The sequence below is a fragment of the Zalophus californianus genome, chromosome 3 (genome assembly GCF_009762305.2).
Source record: "Zalophus californianus isolate mZalCal1 chromosome 3, mZalCal1.pri.v2, whole genome shotgun sequence".
In the NCBI taxonomy this organism is placed as follows: Eukaryota; Metazoa; Chordata; class Mammalia; order Carnivora; family Otariidae; genus Zalophus; species Zalophus californianus.
This window is the reverse complement of record NC_045597.1, coordinates 1534830-1555100: the sequence shown is the minus strand read 5'-3', so window position 1 is coordinate 1555100 and position 20271 is coordinate 1534830.

The following is a 20271-nucleotide window of genomic DNA, read 5'->3' as shown; positions in this document are numbered from 1 at the left end:
GTGCAGAGTCAAAAATGAAAGTCACCATGAGGAAAAGGCAAGCCGCCTGTGCATGGGGCCGGGTGGAAGGGGATGTTTACAGGAAGGAATGCCTTAATCATTCTGGGGGAAGGAGGACTGGGAGCTGAGCAGTCAGGGAAAGCTCCCAGAGGGAGATGGCATTTGCTCGGGGCCACTTCTGGAAAACCTGAGTGGAAGGTAGCATCTCAGGCACAGGAAGCACGATGGGGGTGGGGGTGGACAGGGTCTGCAGGATAGTTGGGGTGGAGACCCCCCTGAGTTTGGTTGGAACAGAAGGCTTTGACCACGTGAAGAGGGTGATGATGCTGGGGAGAGGTCTGGTCAAGCAGGGACCTGGAGAGTGACTCTGAGCAGATGCGAGATTTCCAGTTCTGGGCATGCCGCCGAGTCCAGGATATCTCACTGCTGGGGCCGTCGTAAACAGCATGGCTTGCTCCTCGGTCCCTGAGAATTGTCCTCGACAAGAATCTGAGAGCAACTGAACCCAGACAGAGACAGAGACCGAGAGAGACTGGTAGAGAGACAGAGATAGGTGAGAGAGACATACGCAGAGAAGTAGAGAGACATGAGGCCTGCAGGTGGAGAGTGCGGTGTTAAAGCCGCGGCGCTGGGGGCTCTGGAGGCAGATGGTCAGGATCTTGCGGTGACACGAGGAGGGGCATGTTTTTCTCACGCCGTTCAGCGGGGAGGCAGGCATGAGGGGGCCGAGTGCGGGGCTGCTGCAGCCGGAGTTTGCCGAGTGAGGGCTCAGTATAGCGGCTGACCGCCTCCCGCGGGGCTGCCGAGGGCCAGGCCTGCAGGGTGGGAGGCAGGCCAAGGCAGATGCGATCAGGAGCCACAGGACTACGTGGGCATGAGGCTTCTTGGAGAAGAACAGTTTCCCAGGCTTTCTTAATAAAAAAAATCAAATTAACAAAATTGATAAAGCATAAAATGGGCTTTTATTTTATTTTATTTTATTAAAGATTTTTATTTATTTATTTGAGAGAGAGAGAGAGAGAGCATGAGAAGGGGGAGGGTCCGAGGGAGAAGCAGGCTCCCCGCTGAGCAGGGAGCCCGATGCGGGACTCGATCCCGGGACTCCAGGACCATGACCCGAGCCGAAGGCAGACACTTAACCGACTGAGCCACCCAGGTGCCCCTAAAATGGGCTTTTAATTAAAAGTTGGTGATAAAGGTACAAATACATGATTAATGCTTACATATTTATAGATGTCATTTGTTGATTTTTCAAAGAATTAAAGACCTGAAAAACGAATGAAACTATGGAGTTTCAAAGAGACATCTCAATACCTTTTGTATTTTGGCCTGGAAAATAGTACCACTTTAAACCTTCATAAAGCCACACTCGAAACACCCGTGACTGAACAGTTAACGCACCCGTGGCGAAAACTGTTGCATCCTTCATTGGTACACATGGAAATGATGTCTCCATTCAAGATGAGGTTTTCTCTGCTTCAGATTTCACTGCTGGGAGATCAGAGGTGAAGTGGGGCTGGCGGGTGTGAAGAAGTTCGGCCTCTGCCCCGGCCCCACGCACCCCTCGCCCCCTGGGCGGCCGGGCGGCACTGCCGGCCCTCAGCTGGAGGACCTCCGAGGAGCTGCCGAGCCACCGTGGAGGCTGCTTTGCATCCTGGCTGTGAGCAGAGCCTGAGGAAGACTCTGAGCGTGTGGGGGGCTCAGGTTTCGAATCCAAGCAATCGGGCCCCAAGGCTGCACAAGGCACTCTGCCTGGCTGCTCAGAGACTTCTGAGGAGAAACATGAAAAAGGAAGAGAAATGCTCGTCGTCCATCAATGCTGATCAGTGAGAAAAAATAAAACAGTGGTGCCCTCCACATTTTTTGGAGACGAAATCATGGGAATTTCTTTTCCCAAGTTAGTAGCGAGGGTCTGAAAATGGCAGGCTGGCCATGCCAGCAGACTGCAGAAACAGTAAACGCCATTGTCCTCAGAAAGAGAAAGGCGTGGGGAAGTGAGTTTGAAGTGGGTAGGAGGGAGGTGTGCCCGAGCCGGTCCTGGCTCCCTTCTGTCCTCTGGCCTGTCTCCAGCACCAGGAGGCCCACGTGGGCTGAGGGATGACAAATAACCTCATGGGAGGAAAAGGAGTGTGGGAGAGGGTGGGGTCGTGGGCCACTAGCCTCCCATGAGGACCGGCAGGACACTGGACTCCAGTCCCGCCAGGATGGGTGTTGGGTGCCCGAGGCCTGACGTGCACAGAGCAGGAAGGAACAGGACGCATGAGCTTTGGGGAGGGCCACCCTGCCTGGCAGCAGGGCAAGGGGATGACTGGTGTCCCCAAAACAGACATGTCACACCTTTGGATGTGGCCTTGTTTGGAAACTGGATTGTTGCAGATGTAAGTGGTCGAGGTGCAGTGGACCCTTCTCCAACACGACCGCGCCCCCGTAAGAAGCAAAGACACAAGCAAGAGGGCCGCACAAAGTGGGAGGCAGAGACTGGAGCGGTGCATCTCTGAGCCAACAAAAACCAGAATCCAGGAGGAGGCAGAGAAGGCTCGGAACAAGGTGCTGCGAGGGGCCCCCGCAGAGGCCCTGTTTTCAAAGGTGGGCAGGCATGCGGGGAACGCAGAAGGCGTGGTGCGGGGATCCACCTTCCCACCCCCAGAGGCAGAAAGGGGGGCAGCAGTCCGCAAGCCAGGGTGGAGGGGGAAGGGAGTTGTGTGGAGACGGCCATGACTTTCAGCTGAGGGGGTCGCACCCTGCCATCTCTCTATGGCCCCCCCAATCCGGGCCCCCAGCTGGAGCTGGGCGGGTGGGGAGAGCACCCCCAGGGACAGAGACGGGCCCTGGCTGGCTGGCTCGGGCGCCTTCCCTGTAGAAGGGGAGGCTTGGATGGTCAATCATGCTTCCGCGTGTGGGGCCGTAAGTGGCAAAGCGATCCCTCCACCTCTGAGGGGAGGGGGTGCCAGCAGGTCAGCATGGGGGAGGTCCCACGGGCTCAGCGACATCTCCCCCGTTGTGCAGTACAGGGGGATGGCAAGGAGGCTCTTGCATTAGAAGTAACCCTCAGAGTGCTCACAGCTCTCCATCTTACTTGGATTCTCAAAAGTGGAGCCATCGGTTACTTTTGTTTCATTTGCTAAGGAAGCCAGCGGGTCCTCGTGGGTCCTGACCCTCCGGCCTGGGCATATCCCATGACTGAGGCCAGCCCAGGTGCCTCGGGGAAAACCAGACCGAGCCGCAGCCTGTTTTCATGGCTCCCCCCCGCCGCCCCCGGCCTGCCTGGCAGGATGTTGCTTGGGGCCGTGGGGAGGAGAGACCCTAGAGCCAGCAGCAGCCGAGGGGGGACGATTTCGGATCTGACTGCACCGCCGAAGGGCAGCATAATCACCAGTCCGTCCAGGAGATTAGCTTCAGAGCCACAGTCACGGGGCTGGGACCCACCTTGGAATTATTGCAAGCTAAGGCAGGGCTAGCACCTGCCGCTTGGTTCTTGGAGCCTGTGGGGCCCCAGAGGGGCTCAGGCGAGTTTTCATCCCAGTCTCCAGAGCCGGTCAGGGGGCTGTCAGGGACCCATCAGAGGCCGCCCCTTCCCGAGACCCCCCGGGAGCCAGGACGACCTCAGGGGCCTTAATGTGCCGGGCGGCGGGGACTTGCCCTGGGAGCGCACTGGCTCACAGCTGCGGGGGGCGGGGGGGCAGGTCACGGGGCTCCCACAGCTCCCAGCAGGCAGCACCAGCTGCACCACCAGCAGCAGCGGCCCGTGGCCTGGCCCAGAGTGGGCTCCAGAGTCAGGCCACCATGCCGCTTCCGATGGCCGGGCCTCCAGGAGGTGAGGGCCCGTCCGGTCCACTCCCGGTCCTCCTCAGAACCCTCAGGGTAACAGCGCACGATCTGAATTTAAATACGAAGAATAATAAATGAGAAATGAAATCAGAACGTCTCATGTACCAAGTGCACCCTGGGGGCGGGGGAGACAGGACTTCAGATAGATTCACGGACACACATTTCGAGGAGGAATTTGGATATTAGAACACAAATGCGGTGAGTGGCTTGGGGAGCCGTGGCAGCCCAGCCGGCTGGGGTCAGGCCGCTGCACACCCCGGTCCCTGGTCCTGCCAGCCGCCGTCCCCCAGCCCCGTGGCACTTGGATGCCGCCTCCCTCACCCCCCCAATGCCACTGCTTCCCGCGGGGCCCGGGGAAGGTCGGCCTTCCCTCCATGACGGTCGGAGGCTGTCCCACAGACTGGCCCGCACGGCTGGTGGGAAGTTTTATTTTTACCATCCCTTAATTTCTTTCCCTAGAAAGAGGACCTTCTGCTAGGATTGGTTAGGGAGGGGCACTAAATAAAAGATCACGAGCACTATAAAGCGATTCCTCCGATCTTACAGGGTGGCCAACCCTCAGGAAGGCTCCGGTTGGGTTTTCAACATGAAATAGCTCTAGTGCTCAGACGGACACGGCCGCGTCCGCCAGCAGGAGAACCACGTTCAGGGAACCCTGGCAAGGTTGCCAGCTGGCCCAGGACTCATCAGTACTCTCAGGGAGGCAAAGACATTGACTTTGACCTTCACACAGAGCACTGAGGTCTTCGTTTTTTTCTTGGTAGAAACCTCCCAGCACCGAGTTTATAGTCGGAGAATCTGAGGCCAAGAGCTATAACACCTCCAGTTCAAAGCCGTAGGCTATAAAGTTGTAAATCTGGGGGCAACATGATTTTCTGGTCCAGGGAAATGTGATATTTTACTTTTGATAAAAGATCCTACACCCTGCCATGGACGGTTCTAACTTGATGAAGTCTTTGGGCAGGGGGTGGGGGCATATTCATGGGACAAACACGTGGGCCTCAGTGGGTCCAGTGACCCCAGAGACGTGGGCGTAACGTGTCACTTTTCTGGGAGTCAGTCTTCTTCTCCAAGAGATGTTTGTGCTTAGAAACTGAGCCATCATTCTGTTCTCTGAGAAGTGTTGAAGACAATTACTTAGGGATGTTCCAGAAATTCCCAAATACAAAGATTAATTATAGTCATTTTTAGATTTCATGAAAACAGTTGTTTAAGAGAAACGGCCATAAAACTGCTTTGTGATCGTGCTCAATTTATCAAGGTACACGCAAATACAGTATAATTACTGTGGGTTTTGGTTATTTGCATTAAGAAGTACTAAACTCATTTTGCAGCTATTTTGGGAAATAGCAGGAAGAAATGACTAATATAATGAATGACTTCTTTTTGTGTGCAGATTCTCAAAATACAAGCTCTGTACTATTGGGCATCAGGTGTGTGTGTGTGTGTGTGTGTGTGTGTGTGTGTGTGTTCGGTGAAATCAAGAGTTTTTTCCTCTTTTTCATTTTTGTTTCTTTTAAAATCTCAGAAGAGAGCATTCTTTGGGAGAAGGAAGGGGAGAAAGAAGGCTGTTCTAAGACCATGTGCTCCTCGAGTGGCCCGTCCCGTGCCGGCAGGTCTTCGGATTCTTGGCATCTGTGGGGGGAGGGGGCACTGGAGACCCCGGGCAGCCAGGGGAAGGTGAGCTCTCAGGCGTGAGGCTCTTTCTCCAGCAAAGCAGAGCAGCACCATGTCCATTACCCTGTGCTGAGCCACGAAAACAAAGGCAGAACTTTAAGACTCTGTGCAAAGGATCGAGGCTCTTTTCTTCTGCAGCTGTGTTCTCAACACCAGCCACAGCTCATCTTTCTTCCCTCTCCATACGCAGATGTGCCCACAATGGAACCATCAATTTTGTGCCTTTATTTAACCTGGAACATTACCATTTCAGAATTCCATATTAATGTTCATAAGGTAAAAAATAATTGATTTCTTTCAATCCAGTTAGTGGCTTTAGGAATCTTTTCCAACACTTACCTTGTATTCACTAATTATACAGCTTAAAATGGATATCAATAAATGTGGCTTTTGAAACCAAGGATGGATTCTGTAGAAGTTCCTTAGAATAAAGACACTTGTCTGGACGCCTCGGAGTACTCGTCTTTCATAACTGAACCCTCCGTCCATTCCCCAAGGGTCAGCGGGGAAGGAGACAGAGGACATGTGTTCTTGTGGGGACGACGTGGTCTACCCAACTAACACTTACTTAATTGCTTTGACATTGTTTTCACAAGTCAAATTTTCTTTTATTAATTATCTTCGTTTTCCCAGCTATTTCAGCGCTGAAAATATCAGAAAAGTCTTTTCCTCCCAAGCTCGTATTTCATAACATTAAAAGTCGGGAGGATGGGTTAGCCTGGTGATGGGTATTAAAGAGGGCACGTTCTGCACGGAGCACTGGGTGTTTTACGCAAACAATGAATCATGGAACGCTACATCAAAAACTAATAATGATGTAATGGATGGTGATTAACATAACATAATAAAAAAAAAGTCAGGGTATCACACTTCCAGGTAATGAATTGATGGCTCACTCTGATCCCAAGGCATTTTTCTCTTTTGCTTTTGCCAAGCAACTGAAATAATTACCTACCGCTGTGGAAAACAGCCCGAAACTCAGCAGCAACCCTAGCATCTCAGACTCTGTGAGTCAGCAGCTAGGGAGTGACCGGGCTTGGTGTCCAGCTCAGGGTCCCTCGAGGGCTTGTTTTCCAGACCTCAGTGGGGCTGCCGTCACCTGAAGGCTGAACTGGGAGACTCTTTGTAGGAGAAATGGCTGGTGACAATTCCAGAGGGTGATAGTTAATGTTTATAGCCATGATGTTTATAGAGACATTATTATAAACCAGGAAACATTGGAAATACCCTAAAGTGGTGACTCTGGGATTCCAAACCTTCAGGAGGTGTGATGCACCCAGAGCCTCGCATGGCTGGTAGTGGGAGGGAATGGGGGAATGTCTGTTGCAGAAAGCAGTTCAAGGGGTGCCAGGGTGGCCCAGTCAGTTAAGCGTCTGCCTTCGGCTCAGGTCATGATCCCAGGGTCCTGGGACTGAGACCCACGTTGGGCTCCTGCTCGGCAGGGAGCCTGCTTCTCTCTCTGCCTCTGCCCGTCGCTCCCCCTGCTTGTTCTCTCTCTATCTCTCTGTCAAATAAATAAATAAAATCTTTGAAAAAAAGAAAAGAAAAGAAAAAAGAAAGCAGTTCAAGCTGGGGCCGGCTCTTGGCTTCGGGCTCCTGGGGAAGATGAGGTATGGTCAAGGACATCGGAGCAAACGTGAACAGGGCAAAGGCAGCTGTTAGAAGATCCCCAGAGAAGTGAAGAAACGGGAAGATGGGGGGATGCGCAAAGGTGGAGGGGGCCAGAGGTACCTCAGTTTTATCCTCTGGAGACAGTGGCTCCGAAGGAAGAAGAGCTTGGAGCCTGTGGGAGGCTGACTGTGGATTACATACATGGTTACCTGCATACAAAAAAATCAAAAACAAACTAAGAGAAATGTCTGCATCGAAAAATAAGAAGAAATCCACCACAATGTCAATTGTAATTATCTTTGGATAAGGACATTGGTAATTTCTCCTTCCTTTCAGTTTTAGTTTAAAAAAATTACAAGTTTAAATTTTTATAGGAAGAATGGGTCAAGGTTGAATTGTCTTCTTTTTGCTGAAACATTTGAAAAATGCACACACATTCAGTGTTTTAGTGCACGGTTGTATGAGTTTTGACAAATGCAAATGCGTAATCACCATCACACCTGAAAGACAAAACAATCCCACGCCCCCCCCCACCCTTCAGATTTCGCTCTTTCCGCCCTTTGTGGTCAAACCCTGCGCCCCACCCCTTGAAGCCCAGGCAACGCTGATGGGTTCTCTGTCCCCGCAGCTCTGCCTTTTCCAAGATGTCACGTAAATGGAAGCCTTCTGCTTCTGACTTCTCGCGCTCTGCCCGCCTCATCTGAGACCATCCCGCGCACCTGAGCAGCCTGCCCTCCCCACCCCCTGGATTGCTGGCTACCTACACTGCTGTCCTTTGCGGGAGCCAGCTTATTCTCCTAATTCCCAACCGAGGGACACCTGAGTTCTTCCCAGTTTTGACCATTGCCAAAAAAAGATACTAAAAGCATTTGTGAACGTGATTTTTTTAAATGAACATTGGTTTTCATTTCATCTGGGTAATTGCAAATGCATAGGGGTAGGAGCACTCCATCTTATGGTAAGACTGTGTTTATAAGAAACTTCCAGACTGTGCTTCAGAATGGCGGCACCATTTTGCATTGTATGAGAATTCCAGTTGCCCCGTATCCTCGCTGACACTTAGTATTGTAATTACTTTTTTTAGCCATTTACTAGACACACTAAATATACTAAGAATAGAGGCTTCTCATCGTGGTTTTAATCTGTAATTCCCTACTGACTAATTGAGCATTTTCTCGTGTGCTTGCTGGCCATCGATACATCTACTTTGGTAAAATCTATGTTCAAATACTTTGCCAATTTTATTATTGGGTTGTTTGGTTTCTTATTGCTGAGTTTTGAGGGTCCTTTATCTACTCTGTACATAAGTCCTTTGCAAAGCATGTGATTTACAAATATCTTTCCTAATCTGCACTTGTGTTTTTCTTCTCTTAAGCGTGACAGGAGCAGAGCAGAAGTTTTTCATTCTGATGAAGGCCAGTGTATAATTCATTTGTCCTTTGTAAATTATCCTTTCGATGCTGCATTTAAGACCTTTTCACTAAACTCAAGCTCACAAAGGTTTTCTATATTTTAAAAAGTATTAACAGTTTATGTTTTACGGGGCTATAATAAATCTGGCTTAACAGATAAAGGCTCTTTTTTTTTTCCATACAAAATCACATGGTTCCAGTGTCATTTGTTGAAAAGACTCTGATTTCCCCACTGAGTTGTCTTTGTACTTTTGTCCAAAATCAATTGACTATATCTGTGTACCTCTATTTCTAGTGATCTATGTACCTGTCCTTTTGGCACAACACTGTCTTGGTTCTGGGAGCTTTGAAGTAGGTATCAAAATCAGGTAGTTTTAATTTTGTTCTTTTTCAGAATTGTTTTGGTAATTCTAGTAAACTTGCCTTCTCATGTAAATTTTAGAGTCAGGTTGTATCTTCTAAAAGAATCCTGCTGCGGTTTGGACTGGGATTGGATTGCCTTGGCTCCACAAATCAGTTTTGGAAGAATTGACGTGCTAACCACATTAAATCTTCCAACCCATGCACTTTTCTCCATTTATTTGGGTCTTTGATTTCTTTTGTCAGTGTTTTGTAGTTATCGGCACACAGATCCTGCACATATTTAGTGATACAAATACCTAAACATTTCGTTTTTCATGCTACCATTGAAATGGTAGGGTTTTTTTAATTTTTAAGAAAATTTTAAAAATTCCTTATTTAAATTCAATTTAGTTAACATATATATTCTGCATTACTAGTTTCAGGAGTAGAATTCAGCGATTCATCACTTGAATGCAAACACCCAGTGCTCATTCCATCACGTGCCCTCCTCAATGTCCATCACCCAGTTACCCCTTCCCCCCACTTCCCTCTCCCCCCAGCAACCCGCAGTTTGTTCTCTATATTTAAGAGTCTCATGGTATTCTCTCTCTCTGTTTTTATCTTTTCTTTTTCCTTCCCTTCCCCTATGTTCATCTGTTTTCTTTCTTAAATTCCATGTATGAGTGAGATCATATGATAATTGTCTTTCTCTGATGACTTATTTCACTTAGTATAATACCCTTTAGTTCCATCCACGTCGCTGCAAATGGTAAGATTTCATATTTTTTGATGGATGAGTAATATTCCATTGTATAGATATCCCACATCTTCTTCATCCCTTCATCTGTCAATGGACATCTGGGCTTTTTCCATAGTTTGGCTGTTGTGGATGTTGTTATAAGTATTGAGGTCATGTACCTCTTTGAATCACTATGTTTGTATCCTTTGGGATAAATACCTAGTACTGCTGGGTCATAGGGTAGTTCTATTTGTAACTTTTTGAGGAACCTCCATACTGTTTTCCAGAGTGGCTGCACCAGCTTGCATTCCCACCGACAGTGTAGGAGGGTTCCCCTTTCTCCACATCCCCGCCAACATCTGTCGTTTCCTGACTTGTCAATTTTAGCCATTCTGACTGGTATGAGGTGGTAGCTCATTGAGGTTTTAATTTGGATTTCCCTGATGCCGAGTGATGTCGAGTATTTTTCATGTGTCTGTTGGCCATTTGTAGGTCTTCTTTGGAGAAATGTCTGTTCATGTCTTCTGCCCATTTCTTGACTGGATTATTTGGTTTTTTGGGTGTTGAGTTTGATAAGATCTTTATAGATCTTGGATACCAGCCCTTTGTTTGTTATATCATTTGCAAATATCTTCTCCCGTTCTGTAAGTTGTATTTTAGTTTTGTTGACTGTTTCCTTTGCTGTGCAGAAGTTTTTATCTTGAAAAAGTCCCAATAGTTCATTTTTGCCTTTGTTTCCCTTGCCTTTGTAGACATGTCTAGCAAGAAGTTGCTGCAGCTGAGGTCACAGAGGTTGCTGCCTGTGTTTTTCTCAAGGATTTTGGTGAATTCCTGTCTCACATTTAGGTCTTTCATCCATTTTGAGTCTATTTTTGCATGTGGTGTAAGGAAATGGTCCAGTTTCATTCACCTGCATGTGGCTGTCCAATTTTCCCAACACCATTTGTTGAAGAGACTGTCCTTTTTCCATTGGACATTCTTTCCTGCTTTATCAAAGATTAGTTGACCATAGAGTTGAGGGTCCATTTCCGGGTTCTGTATTCTGTTCCATTGATCTATGTGTCTGTTTTTGTGCCAGTACCATACTGTCTTGATGATTACTGTTTTGTAATAGAGCTTGAAGTCCAGAATTGTGATGTCATCAGCTTTGGTTTTCTTTTTCAACATTCCCCTGGCGATTCGGAATCTTTTCTGGTTCCATACAAATTTTAGGATTGTTTGTTCCAGCTCTGTGAAAAATGCTGATGGTATTTTGATAGGGATTTCTTTGAATGTGTAGATTGCTCTGGGTAGCATAGATATTTAACAATATTTGTTAGTTTTAAAGTTTTATTCTGGGGCGCCTGGGTGGCTCAGTCAGTTAAGCGTCTGCCTTCAGCTCAGGTCATGATCTCAGTGTCCTGGGATCGAGCCCCGTATCAGGCTCCCTGCTCAGTGGGGAGCCTGCTTCTCCCTTTCCCGCCCCACTCATGCTCTCTCTCACTATCTCTGTCTCACTCTCTCAAATAATAAAATCTTTTAAAAAAATTTAAAAAATGAAAAGTTTTATTTCTAGTTGTTTATTTCTAGTATATAGATGTACGGTTGATTTTTTTTTTTTTTTTTTTTTTTGTATTTTGACTGTGTATCCTGTGACCTTGCTCCACTCAGCTAGGACCTTTATGTAGATTCCACAGGACTTGCACTGGAGATGACCATGTCCTCTGCAAATAAAGATTGTTTATTTCTTCCTTCACAATCTGCAGGTTATATTTCTTTCCTTTGCCTGGTTTCAACGGCAAGGATTTCCAATATGATGTTGAATAGAAAACAAGTGGTGAGACAGATAATCTTACCTTGTTCCTGTTTTATGAGGGAAAGCACTCTGTCTTTACCCTTAGGTATGATGCAAGCTATAGGTTTCTCACACAGATTACCTTTATCAGGTTAAGGAAGTTCCCTTTTATTCCTAGTTGGCTGAGGGTTTATATCAAGCATGGGTGTTGCTTTGTCTGCACCTAATGAGATAATCATGTGAGTTTTCTTGTTTTGTTTGTTAGTACAACAGCATGTTTATTGATTTCTAAATGTTGAGCCAGCCTTGCATTCTTGGGATAATCCCACTTGGTCGTGATATATTGTTCTTATTATAAATTGCCAAATTTTATTTACTATTTTTTTCTTTTTCCTTTGTTTGTTGTTTGCCGAGGACCTTTAATGTCCCTGAAGAATATTGGTCTGCAGTTTTCTTAATATCTTTGTCTGTGTTTTGTATCAGGGTAATGGTGACCTCATGAAGTGAACTGGCAAAGACCCCTACCTCTTCCATTTTCTGAAAGAGATTGTGTAAATCGGTGTCATATTTTGCTTAGATGTTTGATAGAATTTTCCAGTGAAACTATCTGAACTTAGAGGGTTATTTTTTTTTAAGTTTTCAAGTATGAGTTCAATTTCTTTAATAGATATGGAGCAATTAAGTTTACCTCTTTCTTTTTGGGTGAGTTTTGGTTGTCTTTCAGGAAATTGGTCATTTCATCTAAGCAATCAGGTATGGTTAAAGAGTTGTTCTCAGTATTTCTGTATTAGTTTTTTTTTTTTTTTTTTTTTAGGTTGTGATGTCTCTTGGCCTCTGGTGACAGCCTCTCTCTTCCTCCTGATGCTCATCACTGTATCTTATCTCTTCTTCTCTTGGTCAGTCTAGCTAGGATCTTATCACTTCACAGATCTCTCCAAAGAACCAGCTACTGGTTTCATTAGTTGCCTCTATGGCTTTCCATTTTCATTCCATGGATGTCTGCTTTATTATTTTCTTTCCTCTGTTCGCTTTGGTTTACTTTGCTCTTATTTTTCCAGCTTTGTAAGGTGGGTAGCTAGAATCGTGGTTTGAGACATTGTTTATTTTTAGATGTGAACATTTACATCTTATACTCTTGGTCTAAGCACTGCACCAGCTGCTTCACTCTATTTTTGATATGTTGTGTCTTAGTGTTTATTCCGATAAAAATATTTTCTAAGTTTCCTTGATAGTGTCTTCTTGACCTATAGGTTATTTAAAAATGTGTTGTTTAATATTCAAATAATCGGAAATTTTCCAGGTATCTTTTTGTTATTGACTTCCTTCTTTTTTTTTTTTAAGATTTATTTATTTATTTATTTATTTTGAGAGAGAGAGAAACGGCGTGTGTGTGCCAGTGTGGGGAGGGGCAGAGGGAGAGGGTAAGCAGACTTCTTGATGAGCATGGAGCTCAATCCCAGGACCCTGAGATCATGACCTGAGCCGAAAGCAAGAGTCGGACACTCAACCGGCTGAGCCACCCGGGTGCTCTCTGACTTCCTTCTTAATTTCGTTGTGTTTAAACACTACAATTTACATGGCTTCAATTCTTTTAAATTGTTAAAGGTGTTGTTACTTGCACGTGGCATGAGCTGTCCCGTGGACGCTCCATGTGGCACTGCTCTGTGATGCCCTCTAGCACTCGGGAAACGTCCTGTCTGCTCTGTCTGCTAATCACTCTGTCATCTCAGGGCTGATGTCCTTTGGTTGTTTTCCCCTTTGAAAATGGGCCAGATTTAGTTTGCTCTTTGTATGTCAAGCAAGCTTGGATTCTCTCCTGGACACTTTGAGTGATACATCCCGAGACCCTTGATCTTGTAGAAATCTTCTTGAGGACATTGATTCTGGCTGATTTGTCTCAGCAGGCAGTCAGCCTGGTTAGGTGCACATGCAAATTCCTCCTGACTTTTATGGATGGTGATCCCAATGCCAGCAAGGTTTGCAAAGCCTGTGTGGTGCTGCTGGGGGGCCTGCCCTCTCATGCATCACAGTGGTGCTTTATGTCACGGCTCACTTTCCCTAGACCTTCCTTCCTAGGCTTCTGGTGTGTTGCCAACATGTGAACTTCATAAAGAATCGGGGAAACACTTTCTCCCCCCTGGGATTTCTCCCATACTTGGCAACATCTAATGGTCCCTTTTCCAAACGCCTCCGGCCAGATAAATGGGATTCACTCAGAATTTCTCTAGAATTTTGGCTGTTTCAGGGCCAAAGAACAATAGGAAAGAGAGAGAAAGATGTAACAGGGATTTCTTTTATTCTTCATAGAACAGAGTCCTTTCCCCTGGATCCTGCATCCACAGAGATGGGTTTTCTCTTGGGATCTTAGGTGATGACACCATTACTGTGCCCGTGTAGATCCAAGGTGGGGCTGGCCTCAGGGTGGGGCCAGAAGGGAAAAATACATAGAAAATTGAGATCATCCCCAGAGCATCTGGCTCACAAGGCTGACTTCTGCCCGTTCTCTGGAAAAAACCCTGGGGTTCTCCTGAGTTTTGCTGCACACGCCTGGCAAGTGAGGAGGTCCCCAGGGAGTGCACCCGTGGGTCAAAGCTGACAGATTCGGAGAGGAAAAGAGGCACCAGAAATCTCACCACCGACATGGCGATTCAGCGTGCAGGTTTTCCCCAGCCTGCCTTCTCGTGGTCGCTGTCAATGGCCAGGTCACTGCATTTGGTATGTTGTTCCGCAGTGTCCAGCTCACCAGGGGACCCGAGGCAACAGTGCCTCGGTACCTTGTGGCCAGCAGAAGCTCACTTATTTTTCGGCCTTTTCTCACTTTCCAACACAAAAAGCTATTCTGAGTTCAAGACCTAAAATCAGATTTTCTCCAAGGAGTCTCACCTCCTTTGACAAGAGTTTATGGGAGCAGGTCTGGGTGGTCGGGCACTCACTGCCCGTGGCATGTGGTGCTTCCAGGAGCGTGTACTGGCTGGAGCCGGGGACCGAAGTTTGGGCTCATACTGGCCCCTGCAGCGTGAAGGTCCCTGCAGACCCCTCAGCTTCCCCGCTCCACACCCCGCTCCATCCCTCCCCACACCCCTGGCTCCCAGATTCCAAAGGATCTGCTCACCTGCTCTAATCGCCAATGGATGCAAACCCATTCAGAACCAGTATGCCGGTAGGAACCCACAAAGCAAAGGTCAGCATTCCTTTGCAGCTCTTTTTGTCATGCGTGGTTTAAAACTAGAAAACACACACCAGGTGCTGTGAGAAATCTCAACCCGTTCTTCTCCTCCCGCCTGATTTCCACTCACCCCAGAGACAGATGTTTTTGTTTGGTTGGCTTCTCCAGCCTGGGTTTCTTTTTACAAAATAAGTGTGCGCGTGCGTGCGCGTGTGTGCGTGTGTGCGCTCGTGTGTGCGCGTGCGTGTGTGTGCGCGTGTATGTGTGTTGTTTCTACTTCTTTCTCATAGGAAAGGTAGCAGATGTGTATATGCTCTGACACCTTGCCCTTCCCTGAGCAGCCTGCGCTGGAAATCCCTCAGGGCACCTCACGGAGGGTCATCGGGGTGTGGCCTGTGGGCTGCTGCAAGGCCCCCGGGCCGGGCCACACACGACTGGCTCTCTGTCCCATCGTGGCAACAGGCCTGAGTCGCACCAGGGTGACTTCTTACCATGGCGGTAAAACCCCTGCTCTGCCTTCTCCTTTGCCAGGTGGGGCCGTGGCGGTCTTCCCTCCTTCCCTCCTCTCTCTATCGTGGGTGGGAAATTACAGAAATCCAGACCACGCCGGCCATCTCTGCCCCACTGCTTGGCCCTCTCGCCTCATCTTGTTCATGTCCTTCATTGATTTGTCCCTGAAGAAACACACTAAGTCTTGGGCTATACCGGCGTCTATTTGCCCATCTCCCATCACGAGCCCCCAGGGAGGCCCGAGGCCCGTGGGAAAGCGCCCCCAGCACTCAGAGCCGTGTGGTCCCTGAGGACACGCTAAGGGAGCCCCAGGACTGGAGGCCGGTTGTGCAGCCGGAGAGCTGACAGTGGGAAGGATCCCGAATTGCTGGGCGGGACGCAGGCTGAGCGGCAGGCTCCCGGGGCTCTGAAGCCTCCGCAGCTTGCAGGAGGCGGCGGCGTGGACGCCACCTGGCCACGGGGGAGAGGACACGGCGCAGAGCTCTTCGAGCTGCGGGCCTCGCTGTCCATCTGCGCGTGCTGGTCTTCGCTCCGGCCGCTCTACCCGCAGACACACTGTGCCCCCAGGCACGTGGTCTCTGGCTGATCCTGCACCCGGACTCGGGGTCTTTCCCTGGACACTGGGCGGCCTGCCCGTGCAGCGCCTGGTCGGTCACGGTGCAGCACCCTGCCCTCCGCCTCCCTGCTGCTGGGCTCTGTCCTGCGTCCCTGCTTGCATCCTCCAACCCCTCCCAACCCCTCCCAACCCCTCCCCCAATGCCTCCCCCAATCGCTCCCCCAATGCCTCCCCCAACCCCTCCCCCAACCCCTCCCCCAATGCCTCCCCAACCCCTCCCCCAATCCCTCCCCCAACGCCTCCCCCAATGCCTCCCAGCCTTTCCCCACATCGCTGCACCACAGCCGCCTGATACAGAATCTTTCTGTCTAGTTATTCCCTGAGTTTTTCTTTTAAATAAAAAAGCATGTTATACAAACCCTAAAATCATACTTTAAAAATCAAAATAAAAATGCCCTGAATAAATAATAAAGGTCACCAAGGCCCTTCTATCAAGGAGGGATCGGGGTGTCAGGCTCCAGGTAGGAGCTCCGGGCTCCAGGGTCGGAGGACTCAGCAGAAGAGTTCACACAAGGAGGAGTGTTCGGGGCAGGAACGTCATGCTGAGTCCCTGCGGAGGGTAACACACAGAATGAGACTCAGAAAAGGTGAGTCATGTTTAGAAACCGAATAGAAAACAACAGTGGGATCCTGATCACACAAAATAATACAACAGCTCACCAGAAATTCCCGGATGGTATTAAATAATCTCTTTCTGTTAAATTGTCCAATTAATTAAAAAGCTCACCTATAATTTGGGCTGAGATAAAAGCTCCTTGAGAAGTTGCTCCTCTTACTTGGCTCATTCCCCATCAGAGGGAACTGACCTTGTTGAGGGCCTGGAAGCCAGGTCGTGGGGGTCTCACAGGGACACCTGCAAACTTGCCCAACAGGCCCTCAGGGAAGGTGCTTCCAGAGGCAGAAGGAAGGGGCACAGGGAGGGGCGGGCACGTGAGTCTTCTTTGTTCAAATTACAACAGCCCGAAACTAAACATGCATTTTCAGTCTCTAATGGCAGGTAAGAAATATTGGGGTTAAAAACTAGCTTATGAATTAGTCCAAGGAAGTGAATTTTAACTGCCCTCTGTTGTCTCTGTAGTAAAGTGATATCTGATGTTCAAAATAAGGGGCCTGCGCACTGCAAATCATGAGGTGCCTTCCACCGAAATTAAGTTAAGCTCAAAGTTCCTTCACGGGTGAGCGCAGTGCAGCCTATCTCTCCGGGAGCTGCCAATCTCAACGCGCCCAGACACCTGGCCTGTGCCCCCAGGAGCCTCGCCCCAGTGCCAGCCCCTCCGTCCCCCACCCCAGGCCCCCCGGGCCCCGCCCCTGCACCCCCCCCCAACTTGCTAGACCTGGGCCACTCCCCACAGGGCGTCAGGGACAACTTCTTGGGTCATTGCTCAGATCGCGAGACTTCCTCTCTAGACCGCCTCCCGCTGTCCCTCCACCGTGGGCCCCAGGGTCCTGCCCCGGCACGGCGCCCAGGTCAGCCAGCCGCCTCCGGCTCAGCCGAGGGCTTCTGCCACCGAGCTGCATCCACTGCAGGACACCCGCATTTGCTGTTCCCTCTACCCAGAGAGCTGTTCCTGCTAGCAGGCCTCGGCTTGCGTGTCCCCTCTGAGGGCCGCCGAGGGGCTGGCCCTGGGGCTGTGCCGCCCACACCCGCTCTGACATCCTGCGCTGGGGACAGCCCGCTGTGTCCACACCTCAGTGTGCAAGAACGTAATTCCCTCCTCCTTTTCCTTCGTCTGGTTCACGACAGTGCTCGGTGCTGGCCCGCCCGCCCCGGGGGGTCTGGTGCCCGGAAACGGTCGTCCGCTGAAACAGCAAACACGAGGTCTTCTGAAGCAGAGGAACCCCGTCTCTGGCCAACAGCGACCACTGGGGTTTGTCTGAACTGCCCTCATGTTTATGTAGGTGGCTCATCCCTGAGGCTGGCAGGTGCCCCGGAGAGGACAGGCAGACAGACAGATGGACAAATGTCCCCCAGCTGCTGCCTGGGCAGGCGGCTGTCACCACACCATGGAGGGCAGAAGAGACATCGTGTGGCTGGGCAGCTGAAGAGGGCCGCAGCTCCGGATGGGGCGGGTGAGGGGCCGCGGCCTGCTTTCCTGCTGCCCCGCAGCAGAGCCTCGGCGTCATCAGATCTGATTAGATTGACAGCAAAACACCCCCTTGGGATGCACCTGAGGATCAGGGTGGCTTTGTTTTGACCCACGACACTTGGTAAACGTGAAGCGAGGGACCAAGGCCAACAGCACGGTGTCCAGGGAGCCTGCAGACCTGCTGACCCAGTCCCGTCATCCACACGTTCACAGAGAGGATGTGAGTCACATCAGCACACGGATACCCAGAGCCAACGCCACCCGCACACTCTGCCTGATGCTCGCCAACGTGCTGGTGCGTGTCTGTGGGAGTTCCCAACCTCCAAGCACCAACCATGGGCCCGAGCAGTTGCCGCAGATCCTCCAGCGCCAAGCGGTTGCTGCACCCACGTGCCCCAAACGCAGGCCGCCCAACGTGTTGGGACCCAGGGCGAGTGTCTCAGAGCCACCACAGACATCTTCCTGGGTTAGGGGTCCTTCCCCTGCCCCACCTCCCAGCCACACTCATGCTGTGCTCACTCACGGTGGGGGACTGGAACGCTTTCGTGCATCTGCTCGGCGACCTGGGTGTCTACACCAGCGGTGTATTCTGACCACTAGGAGGTTTGCCCTGTGAGCATCGACACGTTTCACGAGCACCTGCAAGATGTCCTGTGCCGTCACGAGTTTCCTGGGGCAGGTGTGGTCCCTGCCACCCTTGCTGTGGGTGTAGACAACAATGACACTTGCGTCTCCGTACGGCCAAGATGCCCGTGCTTTGCCGATGCTTAGTGAGTGTGCCCTGCGGCATGACTTACCATCCACCCCGTCTCCTTCAACAGAGTGTAAGCATGTCGCTACCCAGGCCGTGTCTAGCAAAGAGGTTTGTACGTAGCAAAGGCTCGACGCATTTCTGATTAAGGACAAAATGCATCTCCAATCCGCATCATCTGGTCCACGTACTCCTCCCGGTGATTGATGAATGTTTCTCGTGTCATAAATAAAGCGTGAACTCCCGCGTGTCCGTGTGGATGACAGGGACATGAGGAATTGTGCTCCGCTGCAGATCCCTGGTGCCGTGGCCTCCAACAGGACAGGCCCGCCGTCCCGTATGTTACTTGCTGTAGCAAACATGCTCACACGCTACTCTGCAATTGCACAAGCCATGTGCATGAATACACACAGAGTGGGAGTAAAGCCGTCCCTCTGCCAGGCTAGCCTGGGGCCACACAGCGAGAGATACTGCTCGATTTGCCTTTGTTTTCAAACAAGAGTGTGGTGGCCGCTGTGACCCAGATGAAGGGCACTTTCTGGCAGTTAGCAAGTGACCAGAAGAGTCTGAAAACAGGGAGGGATCAAAGGCCCTCACGAAATAAAAGTAAAGGAAACTGTCCTGCAGGTCATTAATCACCAAGCCATCGACCGGGGGGGTGGGGCAGCATCCTCACCATCACCACGCAGACTGACGTGGAGAAGGAAGGGGTGACCTCCTTCTACGCGGAAAGTTAGATGCGGAGCTGCTTGTTGCCATGGACACACGGGGCTGGGTACCGCTGATCCTGTAGTAGCCGGGGGTCTAGCCCTTCCGTCCGGACGACCCTCGTTAGGGGTCACTTTGTTTTAGAAGGTCCTTTCTTTGAACATACAATCCGACGACTGTGCATATGCTTTCACAAATAAAGACACACAAAGACACGGGCGAGTGGGTCCCCAGCGCGGCATCAGTCCGAGCGCTGCCTGTGTTAGCGGGGAACAGAAGGATTCCACAAGGAACCCCAATGGCCTCTTGATTCTAGAAACCTATAACTTGTCAATGATTTGCTCAGCGAACCTGTCCAGGCGGCTTCGGCTGAGGTGCAGGTGTCTGCCGACAAGCTCAGAGGGAACGAAGCGAGACCTAGCTCAGCAGTGATGGTGAGAGCTTCCCGGAGCCTCCTTCATCGAAACCCTAGGAAATACGATGGAGATGTGCTGGCCTGATGTGAAGACACTTAGGACATCATGTCTGTGACTAATGAAACCATGACTTGATCTTGAAGGGCTCAAGCGCTTCCTGCCCCTGGCCGAGGGTGGCGAGGAGAGTCCAGGTGCGCTCTCCGCTGCCTTTCTGTCTGATTTCATCACCCAGAAGGCCACTCTTCTGAAAACAATCGTGGTCTCCCTTTTTGCTGAGTGTCCCAGGAACGACTTTGGCAGGAATAACAATACTCCCTGAAAGAAAAGGGCCACTGGAGCGTGGTTTCACATCTAAAACCGCCACAGCCCCACGTCCATTTCTGGATGCCCCCCGGGAGAATGAAACACGGAGGCGGTCGCGCACTGCTGGGGAGGGTGCAGAGCGTGGGCCGGGCCGCCGGCCGAGGGCCGGGCCGGAGGTGTGCGCCGCTGCTCGCCGGGGGGCTGGCCCCGCGCCCGGTGGGCACACCGATGAGCCGCCCGTGGCGGGGCAGGACCCTCTGCAGAGCAGCAACTCAGAAACGCCTGCGGCAGCTTCGCAAAGCGACACAGCGGCTCCTGCGCCCCGTGGTAG